This window comes from Bicyclus anynana, chromosome 15 (assembly GCF_947172395.1).
Source record: "Bicyclus anynana chromosome 15, ilBicAnyn1.1, whole genome shotgun sequence".
NCBI classification, from domain to species: Eukaryota; Metazoa; Arthropoda; class Insecta; order Lepidoptera; family Nymphalidae; genus Bicyclus; species Bicyclus anynana.
The window spans coordinates 11,297,300-11,320,927 of NC_069097.1; the positions used below are offsets into that span (position 1 = coordinate 11,297,300).

Consider the following 23,628-nt stretch of genomic DNA (forward strand, 5'->3'; position numbering starts at 1 on the left):
ATTTTTAATTAAAAACAAATAGGTAACACTTTATTATTAATTTATTTGATATCATATTAGCTGACGCCCCGCAGTTTTACTTGCGTAGTTCCCGTTCCCTTGAGAATATAAGAATATGTAGCTCATGATACTAATAAATAACGTGGCTTTCTAGTGGTAAAAGAATTTTCAAAATCGGTTCAGTAGATCCAGAGATTACTTCCTACAACACCACAAACTTTATCTCTTTATGATATTAGTACAGATTAGTATAGATAGACGGCCTCCGTGGCGCAGTGGTAGGCGCGGTGACGGTGACGGTGACGGTGACGGTGCGGTACAAGACGGAGGTTCTGGGTTCGATCCCCGGCTGGGCAGATTGAGATTTTCTTAATTTGTCCAGGTCTGGCTGGTGGGAGGCTTCGGCCGTGGCTAGTTACCACCCTACCGGCAAAGACGTACCGAAAAGTGATTTAGCGTTCCGGTACGATGCCGAGTAGAAACCGACAGGGGTGTGGATTTTCATCCTCCTCCTACCAAGTTAGCCCGCTTCCATCTTAGACTGCATCATCACTTACCATCAGGTGAGATTGTAGTCAAGGGCTAACTTGTAAAAAAAAAAACAAGTGTTACTTTGCGAAAGTACTTTATGTATCGTCATCATCAGCATCATTATCATCATCATGTAGATGATGTAAGCCCACAGCAGGTCAAAGGGACTCCTTGCGACTCGCTTGTTATCGTAAGTGCACCTAGTGGGATGTCGACCAAAACTATGCTTTCCGGGACTTCCAAACACCACGATCTAGAGCCACTTACATCCAATGACTTCTTGTGACTTGCTAAACGTCGTCACTCTAGTGACGACCTACCCTTTCCAATGCGGGATCGTCACTTCAACTCCATGAGACCCCAACGATCACCAGTTCCTCGAACTACGAGTATGTGACTATTGCCACCTCAACGATGTTGAAGTTGAAGAATAAAAATGAATGTTTGATGTATTGCTAAAGCAAATCTCGAGAACGGCTGAACCTATTTGGCTAATTCCTTTTTTAGAATATTCCTTGAAATACGACGATGGTTTTTACGGAGAGGTTTTTTTTTAGGGGAAGAGTTAGGGTAGGGGTAGAGTGGGAGTAGGGAAGGGTGTAGGTAGGGAAGGAGCGTACATAAGTCAAAGCGAAACTTGACCGGGTCCGCTAGAAGTTGAATAAAACAAAATTCTTTCAAATTCTATTTTATAAAAGTTCGATTGTGTAGATTTAGAGATAAATACACACTCAAATAGGTACTTTCTTTTCATTAGGTGTTGACAATAGGTCCCTTGATTCTATTTCCGTAATAATTAGCTGTAAAGTACGTACACCCCTCGTTAGAACTTCCCTGTTACATCAAATATAGGGCCTAATGGGCTTTGGCTATTTCAGTCTAAATTGCTCACTCGTCACTTGCTAATGGTGACGAAAACTGTCTTTAACTACCAAGTGATAACATGTAGCGTATGCTATTTTAATTTTATAGTAATAGGGCTTTTTTGGATAATTATTTCTGACTTTAGCATTGCTGTGTCTTGGTCAAGTTTTTATGTCGTAGCATAACTTGTAACCAGTGGCGTGCATATTTTTGTTAACTAGAGTAGGCACTGTTAAAGTTGTAAAAAAACTTCCTGCTCCAATACAGGTTCGTAATGAGCCCTCAGGTTACGCAGAACGTTTTTTTTTATATATTCTTTACAAGTTAGCCCTTGACTACAATTTCACCTGATGGTAAGTGATGATGCAGTCTAAGATGGAAGCGGGCTAATTTGTTAGGAGGAGGATGAAAAACCACACCCCTTTCGGTTTCTACACGGCATCGTACCGGAACGCTAAATCGCTTGGCGGTACGTCTTTGCCGGTCGGGTGGTAACTAGCCACGGCCGAAGCCTCCCACCAGCCAGACCTGGACAAATTAAGAAAATCTCAATCTGCCCAGCCGGGGATCGAACCCAGGACCTCCGTCTTGTAAATCCACTGCGCATGCCACTGCGCCACGGAGGCCGTAAAACGTTTTAGCACCTATGAAGTGCTGCCACATCTTGTAACACCAGTGTTTGTCAAGACCAACTCTTGTTTTAAATTAATTAGGTGTTATAATAAAAGAATTCATCATCACCAGCCTGTATCCGCCTACTACTGGACATAGGGCCTTCTGAAAGCGCGCCACCACACACGATCCTTCCTCATCCAGCCACTTCACACTATACCTTCTTAATACATTAAGAACCACCAGAAGAAGACCAGCAAGCTGATGAGCTTGTTGGTATACGTGGTCTCCACTCCAGAATACGTCTCCCCAGCGACCATCTATATATAGGCCATATATATTCTGCGACAAATGTGGCTGCCTCTTCAGTTTGCTAATCCTTTGAGCTGCATCGTCAATTAGTTTCGTTTTCCTACGTAAAATTAAGTAAAAGTATTAATAGTTAAATACCTCCACGTCCTTATGCACTGCAAAAAAATAAACAAGCGAAATGAAACGTACGTGTAAATATTTCACATAATGAAACTTTTGATAAATAAGTAGGTACTTATCTTTATAGTGAGACTATATGGTGACGTTTTTTTAGCAAAACAGGAAACACTGCGTTCAATATTGCAAAAAAAACTCGTTGGAAAAGGATATCCTTGAAGTCTTAATATGCATTTTAGATTATATGCTATCAAGTTCTTAACTTCAATGAAGGTTAGGTAATTATTCTGGTATCTAAATCATTATGCATTTTTAACTAAGGTGAAACGAAAAATTAGTACACATATTTTTTTTTTAAAGAGTATTTGCCATATCTTTTATAGTATGACCAATATTCCCATTCTCCTCCAATTAGTAGAGAAAGAATGCTAAGAGTGGGTACGACAATAGACCAACGGGGCGGGGATCGAACCACCACCCCTCGGTGATGAGTCCGACCGCTCTTACCGTTGAGCTATTAAGGCTATAATTTTAAACTTACATTGTGTATCTTTCTAATGTTCCAAAAACGTGCACATTGCAGAATAACGATCTACTCTATATATTTGTGACTAGCTGACGCCGCGCGTTTTCACCCGCGTGGTTTCCGTTCCTGTAGGAAGACGGGGATAATATATAGCCTATATCCTTCCTCGATAAATGGGCTATCTAACACTGAAAGAATTTTTTAAATCGAACCAGTAGGTAATTCCTGAGATTAGCACGTTCAACCAAACAAACAAACTCTTTCGCTTTATAATGATATTAGTATAGATAAAAAGTAGCCCATGTGCTATTCCAGACTCAATCTATGTAGGTACTAAACTCCAGATCAGACTAAACAACAAACATACAGACAAACTTACGCGTTAATTAGTATCTGAAATAACTTCTTCAGTGATATAAATTATCAAATCATTGATTAATAATAATGACTCTACCATACCATACGCCATAACCTTGAAAGCTTTGGGTTAACGTCGCAAAATTGCCACTTCACTCCATATAGACCTTCATCTACTTCAAAGCAGCATTGGCGTAAGTAGATTTAACTTTCTAGTATAGTAACCCACTTTTTCTTATCTTGAAAAACCGAATTATTAATTTATTAGCTCTTAGATCGGCGTAATAAGATTTTTTTTTTATTTTTATAAAGCGGAAGAGTTTGTTTGTTTGATTGAACGCGCTAATCTCAGGAACTACTGGACCGATGTGAAAAATTCTTTCAGTATTAGATAGCCCATTTATCGAAGAAGGCTATAGGCTATATATTATTCCCGTATTCCTACGGGAACAGGAACAACGCGGGTGAAACCGCGCGGCGTCAGCAGGTAATAATATAAAACTGAAGAGTTTGTTTGGTTGAACGCGCTAATCTCAGGAACTACTGGTGTGATTTGAAAAGTTCTTTCAGTGTTAGATAGCCCATTTATCAAGGAAGGCTATAGGCTATATATTATCCCAGTATTCCTACGGGAACGGGAACCACGCGGGAATAACCGCGCGGCGTCAGCTAGTTCATTAATATTGCAATGGTATTAATAATCTTGTTCTAAAGACTGCGACGTAAAGGCTAAACCGTAAAACGAAACATTTAATTTTTTGTTATTACTATTTTTAACTACCAACAATCGATTAAAATTCCTCACCACCGACCAATACTGCGCATTGAATGCGAGGCGAAAATTACAAAAACATTACACACACGTTCCTCATATCTGCGTCAACTGTACCTGTTTATTTACATCTAAGAGATGACCGAGCTACTTTGAACACTATTCAGATAAATATAGGAATTAAATTTGAATACACTAACAATATTTGTATGTACAATCAAACAGTAAAGAACATTTATATTTGATACATATCAGTTTTATTTGCAGAGCAGGATATTTTGAATACTATTTCAAACATAGAAAAAACATCTTAAGTAATATACATCTGAACATAGAACCTCCTCCATTTTAATATACGGTTAAAATAAATTGATACTAAATTGTTTGTCTAAACTAAAGTAAATTGTAAGAAAAATGTTTATCTTTTAACTAAATTTATAAAAATGAGGGTATAAATTACTAGTATAAATTACATCTAATAACAATTACAATTAACCTTTTCTTAAATTAATGAAAATAAATTTGATTAATAAGCTTAGAATAGTTATTAGATTTGGTTAATATATTTTATGTAACATTTTATAAACAAACCATACATAATTTAAAATAAATAAAGTTATGAAATGGCATGCGCTTTCTACCTTCATTTCTAATTTCTTTGTTGGTAAACAGTACTCATCAAGAAATACTGTAGTATAGTTTCGCAGTGTAGTTTCTAATATTCAATTTATTATTTTCCCAACTAAAGCCACAAAACTAATTATTGTTGTAGAAAGAATAAAGACAATACGTTTTTTTATTTGAATAACAATGTCACGACATTCAACAAAGAAGTGTTAATTTTCTTGAGAGTCGCTTCTTACTGATGTTAATTAAGTACCACGTAGCCTTGAACATAGAGTTAGTGAAATCACGTTATGTTTAAAATGTGTGACGATTTTATAATATAGTATTGTTGTTATCTATACTAATATTATAAAGCTGAAGAGTTTGTTTGATTGAACGCGCTAATCTCAGGAACTACTGGTCCGATTTGAAAAAATCTTTCAGTGTTAGATAGCCCATTTATCGAGGAAGGTTATAGGCTATATAATATCCCCATATTCCTACGGGAACGGGAACCACGCGGGTAAAACCGCGTGGCGTCAGCTAATCTGTTATTTTACGAAAATAATATTATCGCAAAGCATCGTAAACGAGATTGAACTTTTCATTCAATCAACAAAGCTCCTCTGTGCATAGTTACTTATGTTTGAAGTTTATACCACACTTTTGAAATGCTAGTTATAATGTTCATTAAATTTTTAAAATGTTCTAGCATATAAAGTCTGAACAGTCTGATATAAGGCTGAACTCATATTTTGAACGTATGTTTTAAAATGCTAGAATGTTACTTAATAAACTTCTTAAAATACTAGAATCTAGAAGTTAAAAAAAACTAAGTGAGTACTTATCTCTATGTAAAGATTTTTTTTTAATCTATAAATTTCAAGGGACTTTTATTATAAATAACATGTCAGCCCCATCGTAACCTAATTAACAATAACAACGATAAAAACAAAGCTACTTAAATTAATTACAAACAATCTTCAGTTGATATTACATATAAAAAAACACAAATTAATATGTATGTAAAGATGTTTTTGTTAAGTAACGGTAGCAAAAACGGTAGTTGTGTAATTGTTTTAGTATCTACCCACCTCCTCCGAAACATGGACAATCGTTATGAATAAAATATACTCCGAGACACTTGTTTACATTGAGATATCATATCATAGCCTTGACGCATAAGGCTCTACAAATTAACGCTGCCATGTATCTAAAAAAACATGTATATAAACTCATCTGAAGTTTATAGTCCTTGGGCCCTGTAACAAAATATTTATTCACAACCATACTGCTGCTCAAACTATGTATATGATGATATTCATGGCGAAGTAGACGAAACTGGAAGCTCGTGCGGCGTGCGGTACTATTCTTTGGATCCATTGTAACTTACTTATCACCATGATAACATAACCTGACATTTGTTTACAAAAGTACTTGAAATAAATGAATTTTGATTTTGCCTTTGAATGTGGTCTCCAAAATTTAAAGAATACAAAAATTATACTAATGAAACTAGGGTTGTACATTTCTGGTTTTATTAGTGTACTAGCTGCCGCCGCGCGGTTTCACCCGCGTGGTTCCCGTTCCCGTAGGAATACGGGGATAATATATAGCCTATAGCCTTCCTCGATAAATGGGCTATCTAACACTGAAAGAATTTTTCAAATCGGACCAGTAGTTCCTGAGATTAGTGCGTTCAATCAAACAAACAAACTCTTCAGCTTTATAATATTAGTATAGATTGCCATGGCCCATGTCTGTCACTCTTTGGAAATTCTTCGTTACGTGACAGACAGTAGCGTGAATACACGCTACTGTAGACAAGTTATTTCAACCAATATAACCGTGGTGACAACCTTAGCAGTGTCAACATTGTCAAAAGGGCCTTGATCCTCGCTAAGTGCGAGATTGACGTGGGTTGACGTCAGCGGACAGTGGTTCGTGCCAAATTGTTGCAACGGATGGTCATTTCTCATGTGATCTGAGAATCTTTGACAAACCTGTTTGAAAAAAAAATTCTTAATACATTTCGGTTCTCTAATTTATGAAGTCATTAGCGGACGTCCGCGATTTCGTCCGCGTGGAATTCAGATTTTCATTAAGAGGATTTTTCCGGGATAAAAAGTAGAGTAGTATGTGTTAAGTAATCCAGAAAAAAATTGTCCAATCCATTTTCATTCCAAATTTCAGCCGAATTGCCGCAGTAGCCGCGAAATTTCAGCCAAAAAAGTAGTTTCAGTAGCCGCAGCGTAAAGGAGGAACAAACATGCACACTTTTATACAAACACACTTACACACAAACTTATAAATTTAGCTAAAATTATAAGTTTCGTCAGTAATTATTCGATTTGTTTACCCGAATTATTACAACTAAGATCAAATTCATCAATGATCGTAAACAGGACAGCGTCTGCCAATAGCGCAATTCTATAAAAATGTTTTACCATGACAGTGTAAGTTTGGAATTCGTCTCTATCTCTATCTATAGTATCGTTATAGACAAAGATCAATAGAGACGAAACGAAACACACAGTTGAGTTAAACAAACATAATTACAGAATAGCGCTAGATGTCTGTTCATCATCATCATTAGCAACCAACTCACGCTCACTTTCGGCCCACTGTTGAGCACGAGTCTCCTGTCAGAATGAGAGGGATTAGGCTTATAGTCCACCACGCTGGCCCAATGCGGATTGGCAGACTTCACACACGTGGAGAATTGAAAAAATTCTCAGGTATGCGGGTTTCCTCACGATGTTCTTCCTTCACCGTTTGAGACACGTGGTATTTAATGTCTTAAAAAGTTGGAGGAGCATGCCCCGGACCAGATTCGAATCTACATCCTCCGAATCGAAGGCAGAGGTTATATCCACTGGGCTATCAAGGCTCTATCTGTTAGTTTTAAATAAAATAAAAAACTACATTTTACATATTAACTGATTTCATAATCACTAAAACTCAGGTGATATTAGGTCGGAGTCTGAGTATAGTTTGGATCGTGCCGTGTTGCAAGACCCATGACTAAGGGCCCCGTATGGGTTCGAAACTAGTCGGTCATACTTCGACCTAACATCACGTGAGTTTTAGCCGTGTTTTTTTATAAATTAATATAAATAACACTCACTATAGTTTAAATACATTTTACATACAAAAATAACCTTTCGATGTCCGATCGCGTTGCCACATAGTCACGAACGTCATAACAATTTATATCACCTATCTAGTGACCTACAATCGCACGAAAGCCTCAGCCAGTACAACAATAGGGCCCGAGTGGGAGTGACGTTGGTTTCCGGTCCTAAGCATATCAAATAGCATGTAACTATACTAATAAGCGGTGTACCACGCGATCGATAGAACAGTTCGACGGCCTTAATGACCTTATCTAGTACTCGACCTAGCTCATTTAGATCTTGGATCAATATCAGAAGTGGGATTCTTTGTCTAAAGTAATATTTTAAAGAGCTAAAGTTTGTGCTATTGTAGGGAAATCTCTGGATCGACTGAAATGATTTTAAAAATTATTTTACTAGTAGAAAACCACGTTATTTGTGATAGGCTATATTTTATCCCCGTATTGTAAATGTGATCTACACGTATGAAATCGCGGGGCTAGTATATACTAATGTTATAAAGAGGAAAGATTTGATTGTTTGTTTGTTTGCAGTGAATAGGCTCCGAAACTACCGTACCGATTTGAAAAATTCGTTCACTATTAGGAAGCTACACTTTTCCGGGTGAGACGAATATTTTAGCATTCCATGGATTCACCGTGCGGGTGCCGGGTCCATCTCGTGGTAGAGAGAAGAACACCGAGCAGAGTCCTGAACTTGTGACTACAGGATGTAGGATTAAGGAATTCCTTGACGATCGATCAACACTCCCCGTTCTCTGCTCTATATTTTTATTCCCGTATTCCTCCACGCAAAAATCCATTCAGTATTTTTTGCGTGAAAGTGTAACAAACATCCATACATCCATCAGCTATAATATGCCGTGGACTTCATAGACGCAGAACTTCTCTGCCTACCCTGAGAGTATTCATCACGAATATACCTACCCTGATTAAATCCCTTGTTCACGCCATTGCATATATTCAAACTTTTGCGTTTATATTAGTGTAAATACTAATTTACATGATACCTACGTTTGATTACAAATTATATTTATGAAATCCAATGCCGACATTCCGAATGAGTTACAAACAGAACAGTAGTATGCAAAATAAACAAAAAAAGTGTTAGTACCGGTAACAGCGTACCGGTGGCCATTTACCGTGAATGTTTATTAACATATTGCATTATGTAAAGTGAGTCAGTCGTTCCGTGGGTTGGTATATAGCGCACACAGAGAATTGCAACACCTACATGGTATTAGTGTCATATGAATTATGGATTGTGAACCATCAATTATTCTAATTTCTAAAAGAAATTTTAGTTACTAATCTTATAAACATACATACATAGATTGCCAAAATCATTACCCTTCCTTTTTACATGGTATTAGTGTCATATGAATTATGGATTCAGAGCCATCAATTCTTCTAATTTCTAAAAGAAATTTTAGTTACTAATCTTATAAACATACATACATAGATTGCCAAAATCATTACCCTTCCTTTTTAGATGGTATTAGTGTCATATGAATTATAGATTCGGAGCCATCAATTCTTCTAATTTCTAAAAGAAATTTTAGTTACTAATCTTATAAACATACATACATAGATTGCCAAAATCATTACCCTTCCTTTTTACATGGTATTAGTGTCATAGAATTATGGATTCAGAGCCATCAATTCTTCTAATTTCTAAAAGAAATTTTAGTTACTAATCTTATAAACATACATACATAGATTGCCAAAATCATTACCCTTCCTTTTTACATTGTATTAGTGTCATATGAATTAAGGATTCGGAGCCATCAATTCTTCTAATTTCTAAAAGAAATTTTAGTTACTAATCTTATAAACATACATACATAGATTGCCAAAATCATTACCCTTCCTTTTTAGATGGTATTAGTGTCATATGAATTATAGATTCGGAGCCATCAATTCTTCTAATTTCTAAAAGAAATTTTAGTTACTAATCTTATAAACATACATACATAGATTGCCAAAATCATTACCCTTCCTTTTTAGATGGTATTAGTGTCATATGAATTATAGATTCGGAGCCATCAATTCTTCTAATTTCTAAAAGAAATTTTAGTTACTAATCTTATAAACATACATACATAGATTGCCAAAATCATTACCCTTCCTTTTTAGATGGTATTAGTGTCATATGTATTATAGATTCGGAGCCATCAATTATTCTAATTTCTAAAAGAAATTTTAGTTACTAATCTTATAAACATACATACATAGATTGCCAAAATCATTACCCTTCCTTTTGGCTTCGCCGTAGTCGGGTGAAAGCGAACCGCTAAATTTCCAATTATAGACTAAAACCTATTTAATGGAAACTCACTAAAATCTAAAAGCGGACCGCTAAAGTTCTAGTTATAGCTATATTTATTGGAAACTCTATCCAAGAATCAGTAGTTTCGCAAACCATTTCGTACATAGCTTTCATATACGGTCAATTACAGAATATCCTTCTTCCAAATATGGTAAATGAAGATGTGGATGAATTTAACACTATAAAGAGGCATACAAAAATCCGCTGTAATGAAAATCTTGCTTAGACGACATTATCAAAAAGCAATACATAGAGCCTTTATTAAGCACATAAGTTACCTGCCTCTTTTTAACCGATTTCCAAAAAGGAGGTTCTGTGTTCGGTTGTATGTACGTTTTTGATACTTATACACTTAAACCCTCTTTCGTTTTTGTGCCTTTTATGATTACCGAATCCATTGTAGTTAACGCACCCATAGTAAATTATCATTGGCTATGAGTACAGAACCCCATCTAATGCGCGGTTAGACACGCTCTTGACCGATTATTGATAGTGACGTCACTATGGCATGTGACTTGACGCCTCTGAGAAAACAAATTTTAAGTTTTTGTGACGTTTATGATTACCAAATCTAATGTAGGTAACGCATCCTTAGTAAATTATCGTTGGGTATGACTACAGAACCCTATCTAATGCGCGTTTAGACACGCACTTGACCGATTATTGTCTGTGACGTCACTAGAACACGTGACGCGACGCCTCGAACAAAACTAATTGGTTTTCGCCGAGCCGATCGACAGACAGTAAGACGCAAGCCAATTATAGACAACATTAATAGTACACTTTATATCTGCAAGACTATTCCGCCACAGTGAAATACGACCCAGCTTTTGGAATAATGCCAGCTGTTGTCACAGAAACTCTGACACTGGATGGAATATAACTTAATGAGTGACGCTGTATAAAAATAAATGATATTACTTAATATATCTGCAGTGCAATGCGTAAGCATACACAAACGTTGGGACATTTAAAAACATTAAAATATTACTTAAAACTCATATGCCGCTATATTCATTGATGACATCTCGTGTTGATATCAAAAAATTTACTAAACCTTATGGCTTTACTTATGGCATACCCTCCAACTCTCAGATTTCAGTACGACTTTTTAACCGACAAGTTAGGGCTTCAGACATTTAATCTTTATTTGTTTGTCATAGTATTTGTAGAGTTGTTTATTTTTATAAAATTTTTGAATAGCAATTTTTATTATTTAGGATTTAATGTTTTCTAATTTAGCCAAACGTAAACTAAATTAGAAAACATTAAATCCTGCAAATCGACCTACCTAAGATATAATCAAGGAAAAGCGTCACAGAGAACGTCAAGAAGAAACGTACATTGCAAGTCAAAATTTTATAAAAATAATCAACTCTTACTACTAGTAAGAGTTGATTACTAATACTATGTTCCGGTAAATAGTAGAATCATTTCCAGTAGGCAAACCTGACACGAATATAACTTGAATCGTATTTCAAATAAGTAATCCTTTGTCAGATCTAGTATTCTAGACTCTATGGTGACCGATCCTCTAAGATTTACACCACGCAAGAGCTATATTCCTGCCTAAGTTGGAATCAATGCGGAATACGATATATACATGTACCTACTTGTTCGTACCATATGGGTATACCGTATACTGAAGTAGCAGTTAAGAATAGGCCATTTCGTGGAACACCCAGTTAACTATTTAGAGAAACTAATCTCGGGTTGAGTTCAAAGGAGTGGAATTAATATAATTTACATTATGCAAAGTTTATAATACTCAAAATCAAATCGTTTATTCCGAGTAGGCTTACTTTACAAGCAATTTTATTAGCTTATATTAGCTTCAACATAACTAACTATGTATGTAAGAACATCTTGGAGTCTTAATTTGACCCACTTTCCGGTGATTCGATTAGGATGAAATTTTGCACACGCTCTGAGTTCTGATAACAATATATGACTAGCTAAGAGACGTCATTACAAATCGTAATATGGCGGCCTCCCCAAGATGGCAGACTGGCTGTTTGATATCCACCCCCATGATGTGGATATCAAATGAAAGGGTTTGCTGTCACAAATACGAAAAAAGCGTGATTTATAGTTTTTTAAACAATTTTTTTAATGATTAAAAACGTTAAGCTTGGCTATTAGTAAAGACTCTACCCATTGGCGTATCTAGTACCATTTCCTAGGGTGGGCCCAGGCCCACCTTAAATAGCCAGCCACTTGCATACCGCTGGACAGAGTTGACAATCATTATAGAAATGTCGTTAACAATGTTTGTGGATGATGGCCTCTGAAACGGGTCGACTGATTTTATTGATTTTTTCTTTGTATATTTTGTATTTTAGCGTCCATCATAGAATTTTAAATCAGTAGCCCAGAATTCTAGAGTGGGCAGTGGCCATTCTAGGGTGGGCCCGGCCCACCCGGCCCACCCTCTATGTACGTCTATGACTCTACCACCGGTTCGGAAGGCAGGCTTTGCGGTCCTGCCAGTAGTAACACCACTGTCCACCTAGTGTAGGATCTACCAACACTGCGGTTTCCATTATACTTCAGTGTTTTGTTTCCTTTTTGCTTCTGTATTGATCTTGGGTGTGGTGATAATAGCTCTCTCCTTCTATATATTTCTGTGCTTAGTATTTGGTATCGATGAGTAAATACAAAATTACACACAATTATTTAAAATAAATTAATTAAAGAAATAAAAAAACCCGACTGCATAAATTATACAAAAACTGAAAAGAAAAAAAACAAGCTCAGTCCAGAAGTGTAGAAAGCAATTAGAAAACTTGGGTTATTAAGACAAATCTAACGATATCTTAATTACGTAAATCCGCCCAGCGGTTTGGAAGATATGAGGTAATAAAGAATATTACATACATACAAGATACGCGCGAAAAGATAACCCTTCTTGCCATAAGTCGGGTAAAAACGAAGGAAACAGAAGCATTACAGCTGCTTATCAACAAAACATCGATAATACCTAAACGATTGTCTATCTTTAATTTATTACGCATGCAATAGCGACATTGATTAAATATTATAATATTAATAACAGTGTTTAATGAGTCACGCTACCTAACAGTGTCAGAACCTCGTAACCGCCTTTTCTTACACTGACATGACTAAGCTGCATTGTGAATGTCCTTGCTCACAAATAAGGCGCCAATCGAACTTGGTACTGGCAACTACAAGTGGCAATAGATAACTAATTGGTACAATGTAAAACACTAGCAGACGCTCTGCGATTTCAACCGTGTTGTTCCCGTTTCCATGGAAATACGGAGATAAAATATAGGCTATGTTATTCGGTAAAGATGTAGTTTTGTAATGGTGAAACAGTTTTTAAAATCGGTCGAGTATCTCATCTTACCTCTTTATTATAATACTAGCTGACGCCATGCGGTTTTCACCCGCGTGGTTCTCGTTCCCGAGATAAGATATATCGGGGATAGTGTAGCTTCCCAACAGAAAAGAATTCGAATTCGAAAAGAATAAATCGATTCCATAGTTTCAGAGCCTATTCCAGCAAACGAACAAACAAACAAAAACAATAAAATTTTTCCCCTTTAGTATAGATTAGATTAAGTTTAGATGTAGGATGAACCTTATATGAAAGAAATTACGTCATCTCGGGTGTGGTTACCGATTTTAAAATGTGAGGTCTGGGAACTGCGGGTTAATATAGTTTTTTTATACTGTAATCCTACATATTAATATATTTAGATTCCCTAATCTAAATGAAGAAGAAAATTTTATTCATAATATATTATTTTATTACTTTTATCAGACTTAAGTATTGATTATTGTGAAACTTAGTTCTTGCCACCCCTTTATTTCTTGCTTATACTCAACGACCAATAAAAAAAGATTTAGCTCACACCAAAAGAGTTCGCCAGTTTTCAAAGTGCCTAATGCAAATAAAAGTCCGTGTTCGCCAGATCATCGGCATTTTTCAAAAGCCAAAAGTTTTTCCATACGACATGTATGGAAAAAACTGAACAGAAGTCCATATTAGTTAAATTGTCATTAAACCTAAAAAAACCAACAGTTATCTTTCCATTAAGTACTAGGTATGTCATCTAAATTCCGCATTGAAATAAAAATGAATTGTTTTGTTGTTGTTTTGGAATTTTGTTGTCTTGGAACCAGAACAGATTCGTCGTGCCAACTTCCGTTTACTCAGTCTAGACTAGTGCCAAAAGTAAGACATATATTGTAACAAAATGTTACACCAATAAATATACCGTTGATCAGTAGCATATTACAGTTATTTAAAAGTGTCATAGGCTATATTTTATATCACACGGGATCGAGAACTAAGCGGGGAGTGTGCTAGTTATCTATAATATTCGAATTCTGTTTATTTGTTAATCCAAGAAAATGTAACGCACAGACTTACTTTCGCATTTATTTATGTATTAGGACGAATGTGATAAACAAGTGCATTTTCACTGCATTCTGAATTCGCACGAGATGAAAGATATTAAATGTTGCTGTGAATCAGAGCGGTGTCAACCCGGTAGTGATGTGCTCCGGACCGTAAATGCAGAGCAACTAGGGTTGTCAGCTGTCACTTTAGAATTAGTTTTATTTTGAGAATATACTTGAGGACAACCTACTACCTGTTATTTAGGGGAAAACCATTGGCTACAATCCCCTATGTTGAATAGGGATGATGACAATTTTTTTTTTAATTGTATAGGTATATTAGGAGTATGATAATAGTAAAGCAATTGTCTAAAAGTAACAGGATATCAGCGATCATTACTTTCATAGCTGCCACGGATCCCTGAACAACGCCCCATACAAAATGGCATGAATTAATGACGTCGCTGATTCGCTGATCGTTAGATTTGTATGGGCGTTCAAACAAAATTACAAATATCTTTGTGCGTTTATGTTTATAGTTAAAATATTGAAAAATGACACTTTTAATGTAAGGAAGCTAGAAATGTATAAATTTTCATATAATTACGATCAAAGAATTTTAGTACATTTTCAAATTTTATCATCTTATTTATTTTGCAAACATCCAGTCAATCTTTGTTTATTATATATTAATTAGTTAATATTGACCTTATTTACCTGAATGTTTCATAAAAATCAATATATTCAAACCTAGTCATCATCCCCTTTAAAGGTGTACACTCTACGGGAAAGAGGATTTGGAGCTTAAACCACGCTATTCCAATTCTTGACTTGATTGATAAAGATGTTAATGATGATTGTTTAACATGTTTGAGATACGAGAGTGCAGAATAACTCAATGTTTTATAACATAACCGCGGAACACATCCAAAGGTGCGATTCCGCTATTTTACACTCGACAACGAACTTTTCGCCTTTGACACGTCTCATTTGAATTAGAACTTTATGTCTATACATAGTATGATGAATTTAAAGTGTCACTAACAGCGAACTTGCCATGGAAACGGACAATGACGCAGCGCTGTAACTTTACAGTATACAGGGACTGCACCAAAGGCAGTAAATACAAACTAATTACTATTGTAGATAATAAAAAGTTTGCACAACCATAAACACATGTAGCCTACATGTCCATTACACTGAACTGGGTGGTCATCACTTTGGACTCGTTAAATAAATGAAAGTGCAAAAAATTCACATCATTCGCGGTTTCTGTGGCCTTAAAAACTACATTACTTGCACTTCAGTGAGGGAGGATCCTTGATGTTCTTTTTATCGCGGTGAAATATACTTTGTATTATAAAACTGGGATCAGGCAAAAATATCACAAAGGTAGGATATAAAAAAAAGGCTATACATTGGCATGGGTATATTATATACCCATAGAAGTAGCAGAGTTGTTTAAAGAAATAGGTATACTAACAGTAGCCTGTCAATATATATATAACTGTATAGTATATGTAAGACAAAATATTAATTTGTACAAACGAAAAGGAGATTTAAACCCACGTCTTACTAGACACGGGCATAAGTTAGTTATTTCTGCATATCGTCTCCAAAGAGTAAAAAAATCTTTTGTAGGTTTGGGTGTACTCTTCTATAATAAGATTTAGGTTCTCTCTTAGGATTTAGACTCTTCTATAATAAGGTTAAAAAACATTTACTTAGTCGAGGGTACTACAACATTGATGAGTTCCTTAATGATAAAGATGCTTGGAGCTTCACACAGGAAGTAAAACTATAATAAATGTAAACAGTAATTGTTATCAATTGTAAATTATAATACTTTATGACTTTTTCAAAAGAGCAACTGTTGAGTTTCTTGCCGATATCTTCTCAGCAGAACCTGCCTTCCGAACCGGTGGTAGAATCTTTACAAATAGTCAACTGACGTGTCAAAAGTGCTTGTAAACTGAGCCTACTTGAAGTAAATGATTTTTGATTTTTGAGAATAACTCTATTACTCACTAGTTGTATAACCTATGCTGTTGACTCTTCACAGTTTTCCATACACACTCTAACAATAGACCGTCAAAGGATTTCCTGTAAATAAAAAATACATTACAGTAATGACTCAATGATCATGCGAGTTGAATTTTAAAGAATCTCGACATAACATCGATCATCTACTCGATTAGAGTAAGTATATCGAAATAGATTCGATTCGTATTACGTCTGGAATCATATACGATATAATATACGTAATGTTTGGTTGCAACGGTGTAAAATATAACGTTACAAATCGCATTCAAGTTACATGTCGATTACGATCTCCTGAATGTTTCTAAATCTGCAAAAAACATCGCATCACTAACGGTAAATCGATAAAACGTCAGCGACGCTTGTCATTGTAAAGTTGATGTTGTTGTTAAAGTTGATGTTGTTGTTAAAGTTGATGTCGTCGATTTATTTGACGATGCTTTAACCCCGGTTAATAAGCGACGATCACTTTGCTATGCAAGTCCAAATGGTACTTGTACTTCGTAATATAATCATCAACCGTAAGCGACGTATTTCACTGTAAAGTTGATGTTGTTGTTAAAGTTGATACCTCATCTTCAAACTTTATTTGACGGCTTACTTACCACGGTTATTAAGGGAGGATCACTTGGCTATGCAAGTTCAAATGGTAGTGTACTTGATAATAAAATCAACACCCGTAAGCGACGTAGGTACCTAATTTCATCGTAAAGTGGATGTTGTTGTTAAAGTTGATACCACATCGTCAACGGCCCAAAAGTGACTCTTTATTATGCAAGTTCGAATTGTATTTGATATAATATCGTCACCGACGACCACGTACGTATATCATCGAAAAATTGATGTTACTATTAAAGATTTACACATCATGAACCTTTATTTAACGATGCTTAACAATCCCGGCCTAAAAGTAGGGATTTTACTCCAAAAAATTAACCCTTTTAAGATCACTTGGTTAAATTAACACGATTCTAGTAGGGACTGCCTTCAATACTGATCTCATACTACATTTCTAGTAATTAAAAATGGTTATTTTTTTTTTTAATTTTTAAATAAAGAATGCGTTTTCAACTTTCAAACCGTTACATTTTGTTTGAGTTACTCAAACGATCTGGGGTACCTTCCTGCATAGTTCGGTCGTGACTCACAGATGTGTGAAAAGGCAAACCTTTATTCACGAGCGGTTCTAATCGATCTTAGGATTCCGCTCGTGACTACAGTCGATTGTAAATCCGATAGTACTAAAACTGTCTGGCGCCTTTTAAATTTCTAATCTATGCAATGATATCTATGGACAATCTAAATTGTTTGTTATGGTTTAACTCAAAAACTAGTCGATCGATTTTTTTTCGCGAAAGATATATTATTTTAATACCCGTTGTTCTCAAGAGACTAAAAAAATAAAAAATCCGGCATTAGAAGTATGTACTCGTAAAACTAAAAAAAATATTTTAATGGTTGTATTTCTTGTTTACAGATAACGCCAGGAAAATAACTTCGGAAGAGGACCTAACCAAAGTAAGTTTCGAGGTGTTAAAAATTCAATATTTAAAAACATATCTAGGCACTCTGTCATTTTCTGTTCTATTTCGTTTGATGTATTTAAAAACACTGAACTTACTTTTAGGTTAATATTAAAATAATAATTCATATAAAAATTTAGAAATAGTTGACCCGCTATATTGGTACGTACCGCTATATACGATTCTATATTTAGTTTTGTGTGTGATTCTATCTTTCGTCTTAAACCTCTTATATTATGTAGAACATAATATATTCTTATTTAGCCCACGTTATAGCCGACATCTCAAACTAAAAATATTCAAATATGCTTAATGGTTTTTTTTTTTTTTAAATAAAAGAAATAAACATAACAGAAACTGTCGAATCGGTAAGCATCTGCGAATTGTGCAGATTGCGTAATGTGACTGAGGTCGAAGCACTCGGCGCACCCAATCGATCGAAGCTAAACTCTTTTATTGTTCCTTTGTACGATTGCTTTAGTAATCTCATCATTTCACTTCGCGTGCTTTTCTTTTTATTATTATCATTTTAGGGTTAATAGATCCAATTTCGAGAAATAGGTGAACCGCCGAATCCTGCTCGGTTGGACAGCGTTCGGGAAACTCCGCGACATTTTTACGGATAAAATTCCTTGGTGTCTGAAGAAATAAATCTTTGAACAGTAATGACCTATGGGTCGGAGAGTTGGTCGCTAACTATAGGCCTCATAAGAAGGCTCAAAGTCACTCGCGGGCATTGGAGCGAGCTATGCTTGTAGTTGTTGTGGAGATCCATAGAAGAATCAAAGTCACTGATATAGTACTACATACTTCAGCGAGCCGCGAAGCTAAAGTGGTAATGGACAGGGCATATAGTTCGAAAAGCCGATAGACGTTGGGGTCCCAAGGTGCTGGATTGGCAACCCCGCACCGTAAAAAACCCCGCACCGGGGCCCAGTAGGTCCGCTTTAGGCCCGGGCCTACTGGGCCTTAGGGTAAATCCGCCACTACTCTTAGTCCATGTTAACCACAGTGTTCTTTATGACTAATTTTCATACTGAGTTTCCTGAGTCTCATCATTGGCTTCGGATCGCTGTTGAGCCCGAGCCTCCTCTCAGAATGAAAGGGGTTAGGCTTTAGTCCACCACACTGGCCCAATGCGGATTGGCAAACTTAACACATAGAGAGAATTGAGAAAATTCTCAGTGTTTCCTCACGATGTTTTTCCTTCACCGTGATATTTAATTTCTTAAAACACACTTATCTGAAAAGTTAAAGGTGCCCCGGACCGGATTCAATCCTACGCCCTCCGAATCGAAGGCAGATGTCATATCTACTGTCATATCACTTTAGTTTGAAGAGAAGTGTAAATCCATGTTTATGAATAGGGCTGAAAGTGTTCTTTACGACTAATTTCATACTTCCTGAATGTCGTAATTTCTTTTCTTTCACATAGTGTGACATTGAGTGTTAGCCAATTACCGTCAATGTCGATAACACAAACAAGTGAATGTGTGTTCTCGGTCTATTTAGTGTAATTCAATTTCTCAAATGGCATTGGAGTTCGCAACGTGTTGTGTTGCAAACATGCGCCCGCGCAACTAAGGGTTAATTTACACGAGCAGCAACTGCTAACGACGACTGCAGTCGACTACCGTCGCCTGCAGTCTTCGGTGCAGTTGCTGTTCGTGTAAATGAACCCTAACATTGCTTGTTCGGTTTGTTACACCCCAAAACAAAATAAGCAATAAGAAAATGCTATGCCTTGTTGGTCCAGTTGTTAGCCTGTATGGTTTCGGATCACGACGTCCTGGGATCGAATTCTGGGTTGACGAGATACTGATTTTTTTTCTAAGAATGAACTTAACTTCAATTAATTAAAACTGTCACATTGAAAGTAAGGAAGCTATCTTTGCTAAAAATGTATTAATTTTCATCTTATTACGATAAAAGATTATTAATTTATTAAGCAACTAGCGGATGCCCGCGACTTCGTCCGCGTGATATTCGATGTAAACTTTCAACTACCTCTACCCTACCTCTACCCTTTTTTTCTCCGGGAGGAAGAAATCCCTACGGACTTCGGGGCAAGTAACCTCCCCCAACTCCTCGGTCAGCACGGAACCATCTAGCATAACTTCGTGACCCTACCTCTACCCTACCCCTACCTTACCCCTACCCTACCCCTACCCTTTTTTATTTTTTTTTTTATCATAAGAACCTCTTCCTGACAATAACAAACACATAAAAAAAAATGGTGAAATCATTCATTTTTATTTTTATATATACTTAGGTATATATAGATTTATTTTACTAACATTCAGACGAATTACAATTAGTTATTATTGACCTTTTTTACCCGAATGTCTCATAAAAAACAATATATTCAAATCCATTGTCATGATCCCCATTCAATGTCCACTTTATACTGAAATCGCAGTTTTTCTACACCGAACTTTTTCCATTTGTTACCGAATTTTTTGTAATAACACTAACAGCTGTTTTTACGTTCATTTTATCGATAATACCGTAATATAGCAGATTGCGTAACGCGATGCTGTGTAAGTAGTCGATGCCGGCGCGCCGCGGCCAACGCAAGCCGCGATTTTAAACATAACATAAAATTAAATAAAAAACTATAAAAATAAACATGAAACCGTATAAATAAACTTTTATATTCATTACGTGACGTGCTTAATATCGTAATAAAATTGTGTTTGAAACATAAAGAAGCGGTTAAAGAAAGTTAACAGTGTTTTAAAACAGAATATAGTTTCATATTTAAACGAACTTATTAGCAACTTTAAATTTAAAAAAAAAATATATTATTTTACTTAAAGAAGTGCAGGCACTTTAATTTTTGTAGTATTTTTTTTTTGTAAAATAAACTTCTCAATGAAGGTGAGTTCACACCTTGTGTGAGACTAGATCATTTAAAAAAAATCGAATTATTCGAATTTTAAATATGTAGTTCTGTTTTTAACCGAGTTAAACTGGAGGAAGTTCTAATATTCGACTTTTATAGATTACAGTCAGTTAGAAAGTTTTTTTTTAATTTATAAGTTTAGTTTAACTTTCAGAACTTTTTGATGTTCATGACAGTATGATCCGCTCTAATCAAGGTTTTCATCGAAAGATTCCATATTTTCTAGATACATATCTAAGTAGAATATTTACTCGTAAGTTCATACAAGAAACCTACGTCTCATAATCAGTAGCCACCTCCGACTATTTACATTAAGGACCTGCCTCGCTAGACGTTACTTGTTTGTCAAAGTATATGATCAACGATCTAATGCTATTATAAAAACTGACTCTAAAGAATCGATGTTTCTGAGTAAAAAACTTTTTTGTGTAGTTGAATGGTGTAAGAAACGGATAATAACTTCTAGTTTAGCATAAGATATAAGCTCGTTTTTTTTTTTTCAAAAAATGACAGACTATTTTGTTGGTGAATTTGGGTGGAGGTAGCCACTGAAGTTACAAGGCAGTTACAGCTATTAGTTATCTATGGTTATGTGGACTTAAGTAACGCTAATATGTTTTCATTTAATTACATTACACCATAACTGGTACCTAATGCTACGCTAAATATCACAAAAATATTACGTAGTCATGCATAACGGAAAAGAAAGTTAGCAAAGTATACCTACCCACTCATGTTGGTACATATTTGTATTAAGAATGCAGATGTGAGGCAGCGGAACTTATGTCGTCCAGGAATGCCGTCCGCTCAAGGACCATTTCTCAAGTGGCACCAAATGACTGAGCCAACTTGATACCTGATATACGTTCCAAGTTGCAACGTTATTGACGTCTTTACAAATCAAATAAATAAGACAGGGCGTCAACAACGTCATTCAGATGTTACAAACTAAATAAATAAGACTGGGTCAGCATTTTGGAAAATCACGGAAATTCGAGGTAATTAGTGAAAGTCAACGATCTCAAAGCCTGTAAAATGACCTGTAAAATCAGAGTAAAATTATTCCTTTTTTCTAATGGATGTTTCCTCTAATGGAATGGAGAAATGGAGAGGAGAAAGGGGATTCTTGGACATGATTAGAAGATTTTAAAAATCTAAATCTGGAAAAATATATAATTACTACTCATGATATATGAGCATAGAGTATGTGTTAGTTTATACTCTACCGGCACTATATAAACAGATAGCGCGTTTCCTAGTAGGTACGTGCTATGTCGGTACAAGTAACAGGACGGGCGTTTTCGCAAACCGGTCGCGGTGCCGGTCGCGGGGAAGCATTAAATTTTCACGTATCTAATTAAAAAGTAAAAACACAACATGCGATATGAATGCGGTGCACTTGTTTCGAAACGCAGTTAGAGTCGCTACACACGACGCGTTGCGACGGTATGGAGGCTGAGCTTACTGTATAATGTCCTTCCGATTGAATTTCAGCCATTCTCAACGTGGGACAAGAGATCCACGCAATATGATACTATGCAAATTCACAAGTGTGTCCGCTAAAACAACTAATACACGTGCACTCTTCATACCGTTGTCTACAAGTCCAAGCTGCTATTGAGACTTTTCATGTAAGAAAATACTTAATAACTTGTTTTTTGTTACCTTGATCAGGTACTTTAGACCTAACCTGTAGCCGAACTAGCTAATCACAAAACCGACAAGTCAGTTAAAAACACATACAGACGCATCAATATATCCGGTTAAAGGGCTACTTTTCTTTACTCAAATTCAAGAAATGGTTTGTACCTCGGGCCGTATCATTATTATTCTATAAACCATCCCGTCACAGGCATCTCGCTGGGCAAAGGGAATATTGGCCACGATTAACATAAAACGTGTTTGCTAATTGAGTCCGTCTCCGTTTATGCAGCGATTATTGTGGTGCGGTTCAAACGCGCCGTGTGGTAACACCCTAAATCTGCAGCGTGGAAGTAGATCAACATGTTGCAGTCGGCTGTGATAAAAGTGAAAAGGGTCGTTAAAATGAAAAGAAGGTTATTATATCTACCTATTGAAACTGATTAGAAAGTCGTTTATCAGTTAATGTGCACATAATGCACTTTAATGTTTAAGAGTATCTTTATGTTCTGAAACCTACCTACTACCATTTTATAATTTAAACTATCGTGAGTGTTATTCATATTTATTATGAAACATGGCTAAAAATCACGTAAGACAACGTCGGAGTTTATCCGACTAATTTCGAACCCATACGGGGTCCTTACTTACTTATGAGCTGGTTCTTACACACTCCCGCTGCGCTGTGCTGCTAAATCGTGCCGCGTTGCAAGTACCAGCTCATGATTAAGGGCCCTGTATAGGTTCGGAACTAGTCGGTATACTCCCACGTTGTATCACGTGAGTTTTAGCTGTGTTTCATAATCAATTTAATATTATCACCACTGTAATTTTTACCTCGTAGCTCGTACAATTGCCGTGTTCGCTTTTCATGGTAAAATTTACTATTTGACAGTCGTGACGATAATATAATATGAGCACAAGAATTAGAGGCTTAGAGAGCCAAAGTTAATTTGGTTGTTTATCAAAATGTGACGTCACAGCTTAAA

The 23,628-nt window shown here is 36.0% G+C and overlaps 1 protein-coding gene across 1 annotated transcript in view; it reads left to right on the plus strand.

The window, feature by feature from the left end:
- Window positions 1-23,628, plus strand: part of LOC112054155 (rab11 family-interacting protein 4A) — a 122,962-nt gene that overhangs the window by 18,519 nt on the left and 80,815 nt on the right. Inside the window, exon 2 of the mRNA XM_052885839.1 lies at window positions 18,048-18,088. The gene's annotated coding sequence lies outside the window, so the exon portion shown is untranslated. The remainder of the gene's footprint in view (window positions 1-18,047; window positions 18,089-23,628) is intronic.